At 49.9% G+C, this 15,136-nt stretch overlaps 1 protein-coding gene across 3 annotated transcripts in view; it reads left to right on the top strand.

Annotated features, from left to right (window-relative positions):
* The window catches only part of Asator (tau-tubulin kinase asator), a 198,981-nt gene that overhangs the window by 129,108 nt on the left and 54,737 nt on the right, over positions 1–15,136 (top strand). The window lies entirely within an intron of this gene.

Raw genomic sequence — 15,136 nt, 5'->3', positions numbered from 1 at the left:
TAGTGACACTTGTGTTTTTCTATATAAAGCAGAGCAAAAATTTTTGTCGCGCCTACTTTGATAAGATCGATGCATGGTGTGTCTGGGTGTCTTGTACGCGCGCGCATGCGCTGGGAGGACTATATATTTCGTACGCTGTCTCTTGATTAAACAGTTGGAGTAACCGCCTGTGTTGTCGTCTTTCTTGTGTTGTGTCCTCGTTGCGCTAAAATCATTTATTATGACCGAAAACCAACTAGCTTAGCAATTAATCCCCTTAAAGTTTGTGTCTGTTGCGTGCCCTTTTCCCCGTGCGTGATTCAGCGTACAAACGTATCTCGTGGCACTGACGTGGCAACTCGGCATTGACCGAATTCAGTACCAGAGCCGGACAGGTGCCGTTTGTTTATTGATTAGCCCGGAACTGTATAGAAGCTCATACTAAGTGGGCAACTTACCCCGTAGTGACTTCTACGGACAAAGCCAACAGTCACTGAAACCGAGGAAACAATAGGAGAATGATTGTTTTTTCTTTTGGTTTTAAGTAAACCACAAGATATTCCCTGCACAAGCGTGACCCATGTGTGACGTCATACCAGCTGTGGAAAAGCGGGGCCCCAACTCGGCTCGTCGCGATGGTCCCAGCGAATCCTCCATGCCGCAGCTGCGCGCCGCTGCCGCGAGGGGCGCTCGCTGTACGTGACGTCATTGGAAAATTGGATGAATTCAATGGAAAAGAAACATAGTGTAGAACTATATCGATTCTGGAAAAGGCAGATCAGGAAAGAATTTTTCTATGATAACTCAAGAGGCAGTGCCCTACTTTTTGAAGCTAGATCAGGGTGTCTTAGAACGCGCAGCTACAAAAAGAAATTTAACGAAGAAGATGACACATGTGCAGTGTGTGGTAGATCTGTGGAAACAATTGAACACCTCATAATCAAATGTGATGGTATCCATCCGGATGTCGATGCAGGCACAGTCACTCTTTCTGAGGCCCTAGGGTTTAAAGATAACAATGGTCATGTAAATAAATCTGCAGTGGAAGTCAGCAAAAAGCGATTGGAGGATTGGTGGCTGAAAAGCAGAGATGTGGCATAAGGTTAGAATAGTAGGAAACCGTAGGCAAAGTTGATGGAGAATCTTAATGAGAATTGCCAACACAGTAATAAAAAAATAAATAAATAAAGAAAAGCTGAGCATGGTGGCAATTGCCACCACCCCGTTTCAAAGGGGGCGCTCCTATCCATCCATCCATCCATCCGTCATGCCAGCTGTGGAAAAGCGGCCCCCACAACTCGGCTTGTCGCAGTTGTCCCAGCGAATCCTCCACGATATGTCGGATGATGTGTATAAGGTGAAGCTGCAACGATGTGCTGCAGCTAAGAAGCGGTGGCGTGCGGAAGAAACGGATGAAGAGCGGGAACAACGTTTAGCTAAACGGCGTGCATATTATGCAGCCAGGCGAATGCGTTCAACATCTCTTGATCTGGGTGCTTGCTTTCGCCATCCACTAGGCTTAACCAAGCTAAGCCTCTGCCAATTTTTTCTTTTGGTTTTAAGCAAACCACAAGATCTTCCCTGGCACATACTTGCACGAGGTGACGTTCGGGGAGAAATGTGCGAACAGCGTCCGGTTCATCTGCAAGGGTTGCTGATCAGGGGAGCCACAGGTGAACGCGAAAGCTTGTGATATAGAAATAAAATTGCATGCTAGGGACGGCGTACGTGATATACGATGGAACGTTTGTTTTAGTAGCAGCGCTTGTGCTTGCGCAGAATTTATTTTAGCTTACAGCGCGTCCCGAAGAAGATTCTGCGGAACGTCAGTTGTCTATTTTTATGCTTAACAAGCGTATTCGGGCCGTTTTACGGCAGATTGGTCTATTGGTACATGAAAACGTGGCTATGCATAAAAAATAGTACAGCACGAGCCTACCAATACTCGAGGTTTCTTTCGTTAATATATGTGCGATTGAAGAATGCGCTGACTTTGCAAGAAAAGCCAGAATTAAAAGAGACGTCAAAGCGTGCAGCTCGTATTTAAATGTGATAGTTGAAACAGCGGTAATTTTGGATTACGGAAAGTAGCCAGACCTTTGACAAAGGCCGTGACAAAATTTACCGCATTCATTCTTGTTAGGCAAAGCAGTCTTTACCCACGCTCGCATTTATGCTGCGTCTCGAACATTGAATAAAGGGAGCGGGATGCCTCCAAGCTTGAGTACTCAGCATGAGCGGAACAGGTAGCGCCAAGGAGAAACTCAGTGTGGCACGTGCGTGACAGGAGGAGAGCGGAACGGTGCGCGCGGCATTGCCGTCCGGTCTTCCCTCCAGGAGAGAGGGAACTGCCGAGGGAGGGTGGTTGGGTCCTTTGAATGGACCTCTACGACGCGAAGTGCAGCGTTCCCTGCCTTACTCTCCTCTTATCAACACTTCGCGCGCCGCGTCGACGTCTATCTGTGGCGGTACGTGCTTCCAGATCATCCTTTCCTGCAGCACTATAGCAGAGCGTGCTGTCCTAAATGCGCCCACCCGTTACGGTAGCATACGCTGGAGACTCAAGCCGTGGGAACCGCCTCGGCAGCTCTGTGGTGAAGCTCCCGTTGCTGCCACTGTTCTGGCCGTGCCTTGGTTTCATGACTGAGCCGCTGTCGTGTCTGCAGCGAGTTCGGTAGGTATGAAAATCGTACCTCTGAGGTCATGTTGCCTCATCTTGGCATTAAACACGCTTATTTTGCGCAAGTCATCGAGCTCATCAACACAGAAACAGCCACACGGGAGCATTATAGCGGCGTCTGCGGAGGAACTCAGGTTCTAATTTTGCGCACCAGGCTGGAAGACAGGAAATGGCATCCATCAAAGATTATAAAAAAACATCAAGCTATTAACGCGAGTTTATTTTCTGGCGATACGGCTCCAAGTTCCTTTCTCGTTACTGAGTTTAAGAAATGTGAGAATTTTTAATGGAATACAATCTTTTGACAAAAGCTGACCAGATATCAGACAAAAATTGCTGAGGCTCAGCTTGGCTAAGCCTGGGGAATGCGAAGCATATTAGTGGCTAGGCTTGGTAATACATGGCTTTCCTTGGTTGAATACTTGTTCATTTTAATACAACCACTAGAAGCCTTCGTCGTGGGGGAAGACAACGGCATGGCTACAGCGGAACGCCGACTAACCCCAAGACGCGCGTTGGGTGAGCGCCTGGATTGCCACGGAAGCCGCGTCTGCCTGCCCGGTGGAGCGAGCATTTCACCTACACCGAGTGTGAACGCGCGTTCGAAATGCGCGGGTGTGACGGCTAGGGGTCCCACGGCGACGGCGCGAGGTGGAGGCCGGCTCTCATGGAGGAAGGAAAACTAAGGAGAGGCCCTTCGTATTCCCAATGCATTGGTGAGAATGTGGCGGAAGTGACGTCAAAATTTAGGCTTAAAAAGTCGGGCCACTAGCAACGTTGTCGTTGTTGCTAAGAAAACTCGGGCCACTAGCAACGGCATACGGCGTCGTTAGCGTCGTTGTTGCTAGGGGCCCGAGTGTTTTTCGGTGGCGGTGGACGGGCTTTCGGCACGGTGTGTTCGGCCTTGCGTGTTAAAGTCTACATGCATGGCGTCGTGACGTTACGCACGCATCTAAGATTGCTTTTAAATGCAGCAAATAACCGCTCATTTAATATTTTGTTCGTCAAACTTGGTGTTGTTACGCGGAGCGATCGATGCAGTGAAATGAATCTCGCGAAAAGGTGGCACTCCGGAACCGCGCTTCGACACGCGAAGAAGCGTTGATTGTTTTGATCAGCGAACTTTCGCACCTCACCAAACAGCACAGAAGCATGAAGCCGCTCTCGGCGATGCTGAGCTGCGTTTCGAAGGCCACACGCGTAGCCCGAGGAGGATGGTGAGCTGAGCAATGTCGTCTTTCTTCGCCTGGCGTCGGAAAAGGTTCACCGCACCTGTGCGCCGGTCTGTGTCTAGGTGCGTGTTTGCGTGGAGGGAGGTGTAGGAGTGTAGCGGCGAGCGGCGTTGTTTTTTTGATAGCTTTCTTTTACGAAGCGCTTGCGAGCCGCGCGCGATCCCCGGCCCGTTGCTCGGTGGAGAAAGAAGATAGTGAGGAGAGCCGATCCAACTTCCGGTTGCGGGCGGCTTCACAAAAAGTGACGTCAGGGCCTCTCCTTAGTTATTTCCTTCCTCCATGCCGGCTCTCATCCGATGTCACGAGGTGTGACGTCACGGTGTCACGTGGCGTGACGGCTAGGGGTCCCACGGCGGCGGCGCGAGGTGGAGGCCGGCTCTCTCATCCGATGTCACGTGGTGTGACGTCACGGCGTCACGTGGGGGTCCCACGGTGACGGCGTGAGTGGTAGCTCTAGCAATATGCTTCGCATAAAAAAGAGTGGAGTGTGCAAAAGAAGCGACGTATTAAAAGCTCGTTGTATGCTTCGTTGCCCGTGCGCCATCACGGACAACCAGAACAAGAACATGAAAAACACACTAGAATTCTATTGTTTCTTTCGTACACTGAAGAGTATATTCCGAGGTTGAGATGGGGTGTAGTTGTGCGTTGGACATGTACCGATACCTTCGAGGACGTCATCTAGCCCCCCCCCCCCCCCCCCCCCCCCCCCTTCGCACTTGCCGTTGTGCACTGCGGAGAAGCTTGAGGGACGTCCGGATTTTAATCGGCGATTACTTCACTAATTCAAGTGCTAGCCCCAAAATACTTCGCATGCTTTATCTGCAAGTTTCACACATTCAACCCTCATAAGCTCGTTGAATTCTAAAACCTATGCAGTTTCCCTTTAATGACGAGTTTATGCGGCACGGGGTAACTTAATGGCCAGAGGAAACTGAAGTGAACTTGAAACTTGGTGGCGCGGATGAGAAGAATGACGAGGTTGCTTGATCGCTGCAAATTCACAGCAGCAGGAAGGCCACTCCGCGGCGTCAGCGGGCACGAGCGATCAGCACGGGCGCGGGAGAACACAGGAGGAGGCAGTCATTTTTCAACTGCTGTCTTCTGAGGGAGTTTTCATTGTTCCTCCTTTTCTGCTACGCAGGCCAGCCTGGCCCAGAGGCGAGAGAGGAAAAAGCAATTTCAAAAGCAACGCGTGACGTGTCGGTTGAGGTGCTTCCGTGACGCGCCCAGAGGGAAGCCCCGCCTTCGCTGGTTGCCTTTTTTTCTTTACCCGAGGCTCTTTTTCACAGCGGCAGTTGGGTAGGGCGGGGAAACGAGCGGGGCAAAACGACAATGCAGAGACCGAGTGAGTGTGCTTGGCCATACCTCGCAGCGGGGACAATAGAATGTTTGCTTATTCTCCTTGCTTTACCCTAAACACGCGTGCAGGTAGAAGACAAAGCAGGGCTTTGAGACTGTGTCATGCAGGTGTATATCGCTGCTTTCGCACACGATGTTACTTTTGCCGGCCTATACCCAGGCTGGCGGTGTCACTTTCGACGGAAATGCCGCCGGATTGCAATTTATTTCTCCATTCTCGGACGTGGAAGCATACGTTCCTGCTCTTGATGCGGCGCTTGTTGCTTCGTGAAGAATGTGCGATCCTGACGAGCTAGCCCGCAGCTGAGTGTTACTTTAACCAGCACTGCGGTCTGCAAACCTTCTGGGAACGGAACCTGACGATGGCATGAGGATTATCAATAAGCGCCCCCACAGCTGCGTAAAAATAGATGAGAAAGGTCGTAGACCGCGACGATCGCGTGACGATGACCGCCCTCTCTTGCGGGCCCGATTAGCCCGTTGCTTGGGTGGCCATCGTCGGCCGTGCTCATTCTGCAGTGAATCCCGGGCGGCGGAAGAATCCGGCCATGGGTCGCGTTCGCGTGCGCGCGCTGGGAACAGTGGACAACGTGCACTTCTTCTGGGTTGACTACAGCTACAGGTGAGCGCGCATGGGTACAAAACATGAACTGCTTGCAACATCCTCGAGGAAAGCGAACTATTTTCGTTCAACAGCCCCAGCTACTGAGCCGACACGGGCCTTTCGTTGCTCTTTTGCCTGACTACCGAGGAGGAACAGTTTTTAGTTTCGCCAGTGAGACTCTGGGAGAGCCGCTATGGAATGTACTGGACTTCACCCATACGCATCTCATGCCTATCAAAGAGGAGATCAAGACCGAAGCGACGGGCATCATGATTGCTTATTCGGGCCCTGTATGGAAGTTATACACGCGATGCAGCTTCTTAATATGTTACTGCACAGCAGCTTCGCTAACGTCTAGTTTGCGAAATGTTAGCGCTAGATGCTTCTTATAAGCCATTTGAGAATGGTCTTTTTGTCAGCAACCGCCGTGTGACGGTACACAGCGAGGCCGCCCTGTCCGGCTGGCCGATAGGACCGGAGTTCAGACGCGAACTGCGATGCGCTAAAGATATTTACTGAAACAACACTCCCAGAAATGAGTCCCAGAAATTACCACACGGTTGACTAGTTCTTAGGAATTCTTCGACGCGGATCGAACGCTGCCGTTGGCATGGCGGTGCAGGGTGGCCACTGTGAGACCAGGGAAGGACGACCACGACGTCACGTCATTGTAGCTCGGTTCAGCTCCGGCATGTTCCAGTCCAGGATATTACCGCTCGTTTATGACGACAAGTTGGATGCGCCTCGCAGCCAGAAAGCGGCCTTTGTGCCTCGGAAATCACATTACGCCGGCCTTCGGATATCTCAGAAATGAGCAGTCCTAAATAACTGACAATAAATGTTTGGAAGAAACTACCGACCACAGCTGTTTCTCCAAGGCTGCATCGTTATTTTTCTTACAACACGGAGAAGAAATAAGGTCGTTGTAGAGCCGTCAAACTCTGCACTACGTAAACCCTCGTCCTTACAGCTGGGCATCCTGGCTAGTTGCCGGCGACTGCGGGATATGATAACCGTTTCTATAGATTTATTTAGAATGTCAGGAATTACAGAGCCATGAAAAGTGACCCAGACTGACATTCGAGGAAATTACAGTGAATGTGAAAGAAGACCATGCACGTAATTTTTTGCCGAAAGCGTCTCTACTGTCCGCAAGCGTATTATATTCATAATGTTGCCTGAAAATCAGCAAAAGAAGTCCAGATATTAAGGAGACAGAGAGAGAAACAGCCTTCCTACAACGGCAGAAAGAGGTTGGTGAGCTGGTCCCTGATTATGACAAGGGGAACAAGGAAGGGAAACAGCTCCAGGGTGCTCGCCAACGTTTCAACAAGGGGACCTGTCTTTGTCTGGGCCGCGTAAACATTAAGCTTCGAAGATATTCCGAGCCAGAGAATGGGGTCTCTTCTTCACTTCCGACTTGCGTTGGACTAGGCACGATAGTTATGTGACAGGTAAGGCAGCTTTTGTTTGGGACTTTTTGACACAGGAAGATTAGTCGTCTGCAGTCCGATCTAGAGCACAAATTATATTTTGCTCATGAAGGGTGAAGGGTGACGCCACACACATCAGAATTGATGAGCAAACTAGAAAAAAAAACGCAAGAGTGTGCAGGCCTGTTTTTATTTTCTACAGCTAAGTGCTACCATATACTGAGCAGGACTGCAGGTAATGGCAAGCTTGAGTGGCAAAATTCGCGAGAAAAATCGCCGACCGAAGATGTTCCGAAGCATATGCCATTCAGGAACTGGCGTTGATCATGAAATATACACCCATCTCCTTGACATACAGTGCAGGTAAAAGATCGTCATTTAGAAGTAAAAGAGCTCTCTGCTCAAGGTGTTTTGCTTCAGTTATCTTTTTTTTGAGACTGTTGGAGGCAAGAGTTATCTGCTACAGGATATTCATAATCAATCTGTTGATGTGCTCCACTGTCTGAAACCTGTGTGGCGAAATTTCTTAATCGCTGTGTACGCCACACCCCCCTGCTGAAATACTTGCAACGGGGTGATGCAAGGTACTTAAAGGGGCTGCGAAGCACTGCTTGGCGGGATACCTGTTATACTTCAGGTGGATTCTTTATGTCACACAGATGCTGACACAAAAAAGAATTAAAAGAATCCATGCACAGAAACGGGAGCTATTCAATGATGAAATTTCAAAATACAAGCGAACAAAACGCTGCCCTCAACTCGATTTTGGCGGGGCTTCCCACTCCTATTTCGCTCTCCCAATGACGGCACCTGGCGCAACCAATCAAAACAGCCCGCCAGAGCACGTCGCGGAAGTTTGCACTCCACGGTTGCCTGCTCTCTGCAACTCGTTCTTGCTGAGACTGGCAGCGTCATTTCCATGCCAGAGCCCCTGGTGGTGTATTTTTATTTTACTTGCTTTGCAGGGCTTTTATCTAAAACGAACAAGTTGTTTTTATTGATCTAATATAAAACGCATACAGGTGACGAAATGTTTCTCTATTTATTCACATAATTTGCAGTATATTTACTGTTTGTACAATCATGAAGCTCGCGCCAGGTGATGTCATATCCGCTGCTTCAGAGCCATGAATTTGTTTTTGGGAGGACCTTAAAATATTAAAAAATAGAATATACGTGGTATTACCGACGCTAATAGCACCATTGTAACTTACTGTATGCGATCAACAGGCAAAATAGTCAACTAAGATAGTGTTTCTGGGCCCCTTTAAATAGTCTTGGAAAAATATTAGTGGATAAATAAGCGTGTTTCACAAAAGTGATAGCTGTGCTGGCAGCGCCTACGCTTACAGCAAAATGGAATTGCTTCGTCACCACTTCGAGTGACCAAAAGCTCTAGTGTGGCTCAGAAGACGATTGAAACTGGAAGCTGTGTCGTGTCCGGCACGCGTGAAGCAGTCAGTCATTCCGGGGGTTTTGCGTGGAGAAAAGGCTTTACGCGGAAGCCTAAAACCTACCTTTCTTTTGCCTTTATGAAGAATACAGCGATTGTTTATGGTGTTCGTTGCCCGGCTGGACGGCAACAAAGTTTCTCCGACGTCATCTGGGAGGCCCAGACTGAACCAGTGCGATGAGGTATGCGTCACTTTCTCTCCCTCGTAGAATTCGCTCGGGTACTGCGCTTAATGTGCGGTGCGCCGCTCTCAGTGCCAGACGCTCTAACTTGGCAACTCTGATACAGGCGCGCGCAACGGTGTCTTCTCGGGGATGTTTTCCCCTGTCGGGCCGTTGTGTAACCGGCGGTGGCCGCGCAGCTTCCGTGCCGAGGAGCACACACGGCGTCGTCAGCGTGGGCGACAACGCGCCGTCTATTTCGGCCACTTCGGGTTCGGCCGGACCGAAATAGCAGCAGCCGGTGCCGCTTTTAGGAACGCGTGGAATCCCGAACAGAGAGCGACGCCTTTTGTTTCACTCCGGAGCAGCCGAGGCGCACTGGGTCCTCTCGCCGGTCTCGTACCCAAATGAGGGGGTGGGTGCCGCGTTGCGCTCTGCATGTTCCGTACTCGCAACTCAGCCTAAATGGACGCTCGCCCATGTAGGCAAGGGAGAAAATCGAATGTCCATTGCTACAAGTACGGTCTTTTAGAGGCCTGGCGGTCGATTAAAGGCGATCAAAGCTTTCGTCTGTAGAGCTTCCTTGGCTCGGGCTTCCGCACCAGAATACCGTGGGGACAGAGTGATATCCAGAAAATTATTTACGAGAAGAAATAACTAGCTGCATCTTTATGCGTAAAGTAATAACAGCCTAGCCATCAGTAGAGAAGTCAGATATTGCTTGCATAGCGAGACCCCCCGATGACAGAATCTTTATGCGGGGCGAGTGCTCTTCTTCGTCTGTGTGGAGGTTCGCAGCGCACTTTGCAACAAAGAAATTCGGAGCTCATATTCACAGAGGAAACTTTTAAACATCCACTTGACCCTGACGCGCAAGCGCCCTTGAAACAACTCCAACAGAGATCGATTGGTGCCCAACCTTCACGGCATTTTTCGTGGGACGCATTTCAACTCAGCCTCATGACGCTTTCAATCTAAATCGATGTCCTGCTGTAGAAACGGTAGCCCAACCAACATTTTCACATTGGTGCCGCCATGCTGGAGAACTAACACCATCTGATTACTGATCCGGTCATGATAGCCATGCTGCTTCTACGGTCGGCCGCAGCTGAGTAGGAGCAGGCGCTAGTGGCGCTACGTAACTGTGTTCTATTGAGCGTTCCATGTTTATTTGATGACCTCATAAGCAGCACTTGGATATGACATGGATTTTTGACCTGCGCAAAGCTTTATCGCGCACTCTTGTGCGTTGGGCAAGCATCGTGTGCTTAATGTAAGTAAACGTCCTGTCTGACAAGCAATATGTTGTCTGGAGTGTTTAAAGCGCAAAAATTATCATGATATGCCCACATAGGCGCGCACTGAGGACCTTGAATCGACAACAATATTAACAAAAGTCAACAATATCGGATACATGAAGAAAAAACTGCCTGTGTATAGTCGTACCTAATATGTCATTAAAACGTTTGATGAGCACCCAGGCGGTTCTGCACCTTGTTTGCATTCTTGCTACCGGTTTATTCTTCCGCTGACGCTTTTCCGCTGACGCTGACGCTGCTCTGACATGCAGCCCATTTGGAAGTGCAAGTATTCTTCCATTTGGAAGTCTTCAACGTTGCGCTCGAGCGTCACTTTCTCGCACTCCACTGCTGAAGGGATGTTGTACAGCCCCCGTTATGTATGTAAACACACGCAGATTCACTTTGCGTTTCGTCGAAAGAGAGATGGGCTGCACAAAGGTTCAGTGAAAATTTCGTCTCACATTACGACAGTCCCAGGAGATGTGGTCTACGGTGGCTTTGCCGCCACATTTACTGCACGCCGGTTTAAATCTATACGGCTACCCAGATCTTAGGACAGCGGGGATAGGGAGAGTTTTTAGTTTGCAGTGGTCCCCACAGTTCTACCTCCTCTTCGTTGGTTAGGATGTTATACGGAGGTTGGAAGATTAGCGTGTCTCGCCCGTAATGCTGAGTCATCTGGCGATAGGTGTTATGGCCGTCCCTTGTCACTCCGACGTACGAGGTAGCATCCACAGCTCGGGCAGTAGATCTTAGATCCCCCACCAATATCGCTTAAGAGGCGTGCGCACCCGGGCACGTGGGCGACCTTGCTGCACAGCTCCGACCTGGAAGCGCAAGTACAGGTCGTCACAAGGCCAGTCTCCACTGACGGCCACCTAGCAAGATCAACTAATCCATTTGTTACTCAATCCGATCATAAAAATATTCCAGTCCCTATCGCACATTATGAATTAAAGCGTGCACCATGTTATTCATGTAGGTAGAAAACATTTCAGATGAAAGCACATGGCACTTTCTTGAATACGGTACTGTGTGGCTCTGCCTCAATAGAGAGTTTTAGTATAGCGTCACCCTATCGCTTTGGGTCATAGGGGAATAGCGGGACGCTACTGCGCATGCGCAGAACGCTATTGGCCCTTGGGTCTTTGGGTGAGCGGGCGACGCTAATCGGCGCAATAGCGTGCGCCCCAAAGCCGCTTTACGTTGGGTCAACATGGCGGCGCCTCTCGAAGCGGGCCCTCTCGCTTCATCACCGATTCGTCGTTGCCGCTACTCTGTGGCTCACGCTCACAGCAAACTAAAGGCGCACGAGGCTTTCGCTTTGGCTGAAGTTGCCTGAACCACAAAATTTTAACGATAAAACACGCCAAATTTTCAGATTGCTTCCGTGTTTACAGAGCTGCTAGGCTTAGCGAGTACGCGTCGACTGACGTCAGAAAGCGCGGGAGGTTTGAACTACTGATCTCTACTAATATGTTTGCAATATTGGTCTCAAAAAGGACTCACGAAGAATTGGCATAGCGGTAACACACTTTTCTTATTTACGCAGTATATTTGATTCGTGTGGACGTAAATGAAACTGAAAATAATTTCATGTGCGAGAGTTACCATTACGTGTTCCGCCCGAGATTGTTCTGCACTTGACAAACAACAAAAAAAATCTGAAAAACATTCCTAGCACAGCTAGCGCCAAAGCGAGCGCAGAACTTATGCACAAAAATAAAGCAAGGCGCGCTCACGGAGGGGCAATCGGCTATTAGCGGCGGCAACTTCCTGTGTGGATTGTTTTGACTCAGATTGAACATGTCCGCATTATAAAAAATATTTGCGTCATTTTTCACATTTCTTAAGTAGTAATTGGTAACTGGAACAGTTTGCGTGTCGTTTTATTTACAAAATGAAAATTCCAGCATATATATTAACTTATTTGTTTTAAGAGCTTCTGTTTCCCGCCGTTATGGCGCTGCCTTCAAGCTACGCAAAGCGGCCATCCGCGACCCTATTCTATAGACAGAAAACGTGAACCCGTTCCCCTGACGCTAAGCGCATGCGGATAGGGTCACCCTATTCGCCCCGACGCTATCCTAAAACTCTCTAATAAAGTGACTCCACCATACGCAGAAGTATACGAAGCAAATCAGCAAAGCCGTGACAGCTAGCGCAGAGAGCATTTTTTTGTATGTGTGTGGTTTTCTGAAAATACCAGTTGATGGGCGTTTTCTTCCTGACTACTCATCTGTATAGTATTGAAAAATTGCTTTGTTAAGTGGTTGCGACTAAAAAAAAATGGCTGAGGCTTAACTTGGTTAAGCCTGGAGAATGCGAAGCATCATCGTGTCGCGTAATTTGGAGGCGCACATCCACAGCGACGGCGCGAGGTGGGCCCCCGTTTCTCCACTGCCGTGACGTCATCGTGTCACGTGATTTGGAGGCGCACAAACACAGCGACGGCGCGAGGTGGGCCCCCGTTTCTCCACTGTCGTGACGTCATCGTGTCACGTGGTGTGACGTCATGTGTCACGTGATTTGGAGGCGCACAACCACAGCGACGGCGCGAGGTGGGCCCCCGTTTCTCCACTGTCGTGACGTCATCGTGTCACGTGATGTGACGTCATGTATCACGTGATTTGGAGGCGCACAACCACAGCGACGGCGCGAGGTGGGCCCCCGTTTCTCTGCTGTCGTGACGTCATCGTGTAACGTGGTGTGACGTCATGTATCACGTGATTTGGAGGCGCATAACCACGGTGAAGGGCTGAAGTGGTAGCTAAAGTAGTATGCTTCGCATAAAAAAGAAAACGGGTTTGCAGGCACAGCGCAGCGTACGCAGGCCTCGTTCTGCGTAAAAGCCAACGAGAGGAGGAAAGGTTGTTTCCCTTTCTTCGTGGACGCTTTCCTCCTTGACCGTGAAAACTGTCTCTAACCCACGTTATGCTCCCCATGTTATGCAGAACGAGATAAAATAGTTACTGTACTAGCGAATCTTGTCTTGCATAGCGCGCATGTATGCCGCAGGGGTAGAGTGCATATTTTGTGCACGAGACTCACTGGCCACATACATGTATGTCTGTTCTTTAACCTTTTAAAACTTCTATTTCACGGCTTCGTTGAAGTCGAGAGCACTGTTCAAACACTAATTAAAGCATGTGCATAACGTGCTTTCATTTGCTGAGCTCAAACCGTGGCTCAAACCGCGATTCCGTGGCTCAGTTAACGGGCGCTAACATCTCTGAATATTTGTTCGTTGTTTTGCGAAAATGTTCCTTGATTTCTGCTGAGCATTAATTACCATTGAAGAAAGAAGCTTTCATCTAAGCGTAATATTTCAATTCGGCTGGAAATGCGCGCATTACTAAACAGTGTGTGGTGGCAGAGATAGATGTGAAACCGTGACTTCGGAGCAGTGCTTCATGCAAGGAAGCGGAATTTCTTCACTTTTCGAAGTCACGGACGCCATCAAGACCGATCGACACTGATTGCACACAGATTGTTATGCATACATTTTTACCGAACAAAGTAATAATGTACACGAGATTCTATCCCTTGTTAAAAGCGTTAATATCTGTAGTGTACGCTGTTATTTTATTAGTCAACGACATCAGCCCCTGTAGCCACCATGAGCGCAATGAAAGGCCGCTGCTACGTGACTTTGCCTGCGTAGCGCGCTTTCTCCTGTGCCTGATGGCTTGGTCGCCACATAATTTTGGCATTGCAAGGCGTCTCACGTGTCGTTTACCAGGGCAGTCTCCAGTCGAGTAGGCGTCCTTTTCGCCACCGGCAGCCGGCGAACGCACGGAATGCGACGCTGTCAAGCCGAGACCACGATGCCAGCGAGTGCTTGGCGAAATCCTACTCTTACACAACCTGCCTAGCAGTCCGGGAGCCGTTCGCTGGGCGCTGCTTACTCCGCCAGGGCATCGTCGCCGTCGCTGCGTTGTGCTGGAAGTGCCCCGCTGGCTTTCCAGGTTACCGGGCTGGTCTGGCTTCGGTGCCGCGTTTGGCAATCGAAACAGCCCTGCCGTCCTTCCTGCCGCGCAATGTGGCTGCTCTTCGGAGACCGTTGGAAGCTGCGGTCGCTCTCAACAAAGATGTCCCGTCGGAGCCAATTGGAGCACAGCGACTCATTCTTGCGCACAGGAGCGAAGTCCTCGTGTGCACGAACATGTAGTACAGCGCTGCAGGAGCACCCAAACATAGATACGAGAGAGGCACGGTCCTTCACGCCCGCCCGTTTCTTCTGGCTTCATTGCTTAGGGTGCCAGGACAGCAGACTCCAGCGCTGCATGTTTTGCGCGTTTCTCGGGACGCACGAGAAAGAAGTCGCTTTTAATATTTCCACTTCGTTTCGCAAGCTGTGGTCGTTGTCGCAACTTTGCTGATGATTTGAGGACATGGGGAACGTCTGTAGGTTTTCATCTGATGCGTGTAATTTTCGAGCATTAGCCCGTTCGCATCACAGATTGCCACCTTAATAGCATCAATGTTGTGCCGGGGCAAGTTAAGAAAGGCGCGGAGCTCTTTAAAACTTAAGCGAACTGGTACCGTTGTGCTCGTTACACCTGCCTCGCGCCTTTTGCCTGCTAAGGTCCTCCGTCTGAGCGCAGTGCATTGGCATTAGACGAGCTCACTCGGCAGCTTTGGATAAATAGGGCCGCGCAGTTCGGGCTGCAGAACAAATGAAAGGTATATTTTTCAGTGGTACGTGAGGACGGTGGCAGACACAGGCTGTCGCACGGTTGGGGCCATCCGCAGATCTCCGTGTATGTGGCTGTCCTTCCCAGAAGTCTTCTTGGGCGGCATCACGCGCACGGTGTGGTTGCCGCGTCCTCTCTGAATATCTAGAGTGGCCACGATGTATTTCTATGGAAGGGGGGGGGGGGGATCTTTTATGAAGATTTAAGAGGGCTAAGAAGGGCTTGGGCTTTGTG

This window comes from Amblyomma mixtum, chromosome 8, assembly GCF_055824585.1.
Source record: "Amblyomma mixtum isolate Tamu chromosome 8, ASM5582458v1, whole genome shotgun sequence".
In the NCBI taxonomy this organism is placed as follows: domain Eukaryota; kingdom Metazoa; phylum Arthropoda; class Arachnida; order Ixodida; family Ixodidae; genus Amblyomma; species Amblyomma mixtum.
This window is presented reverse-complemented; position numbering and strand designations above follow the sequence as displayed.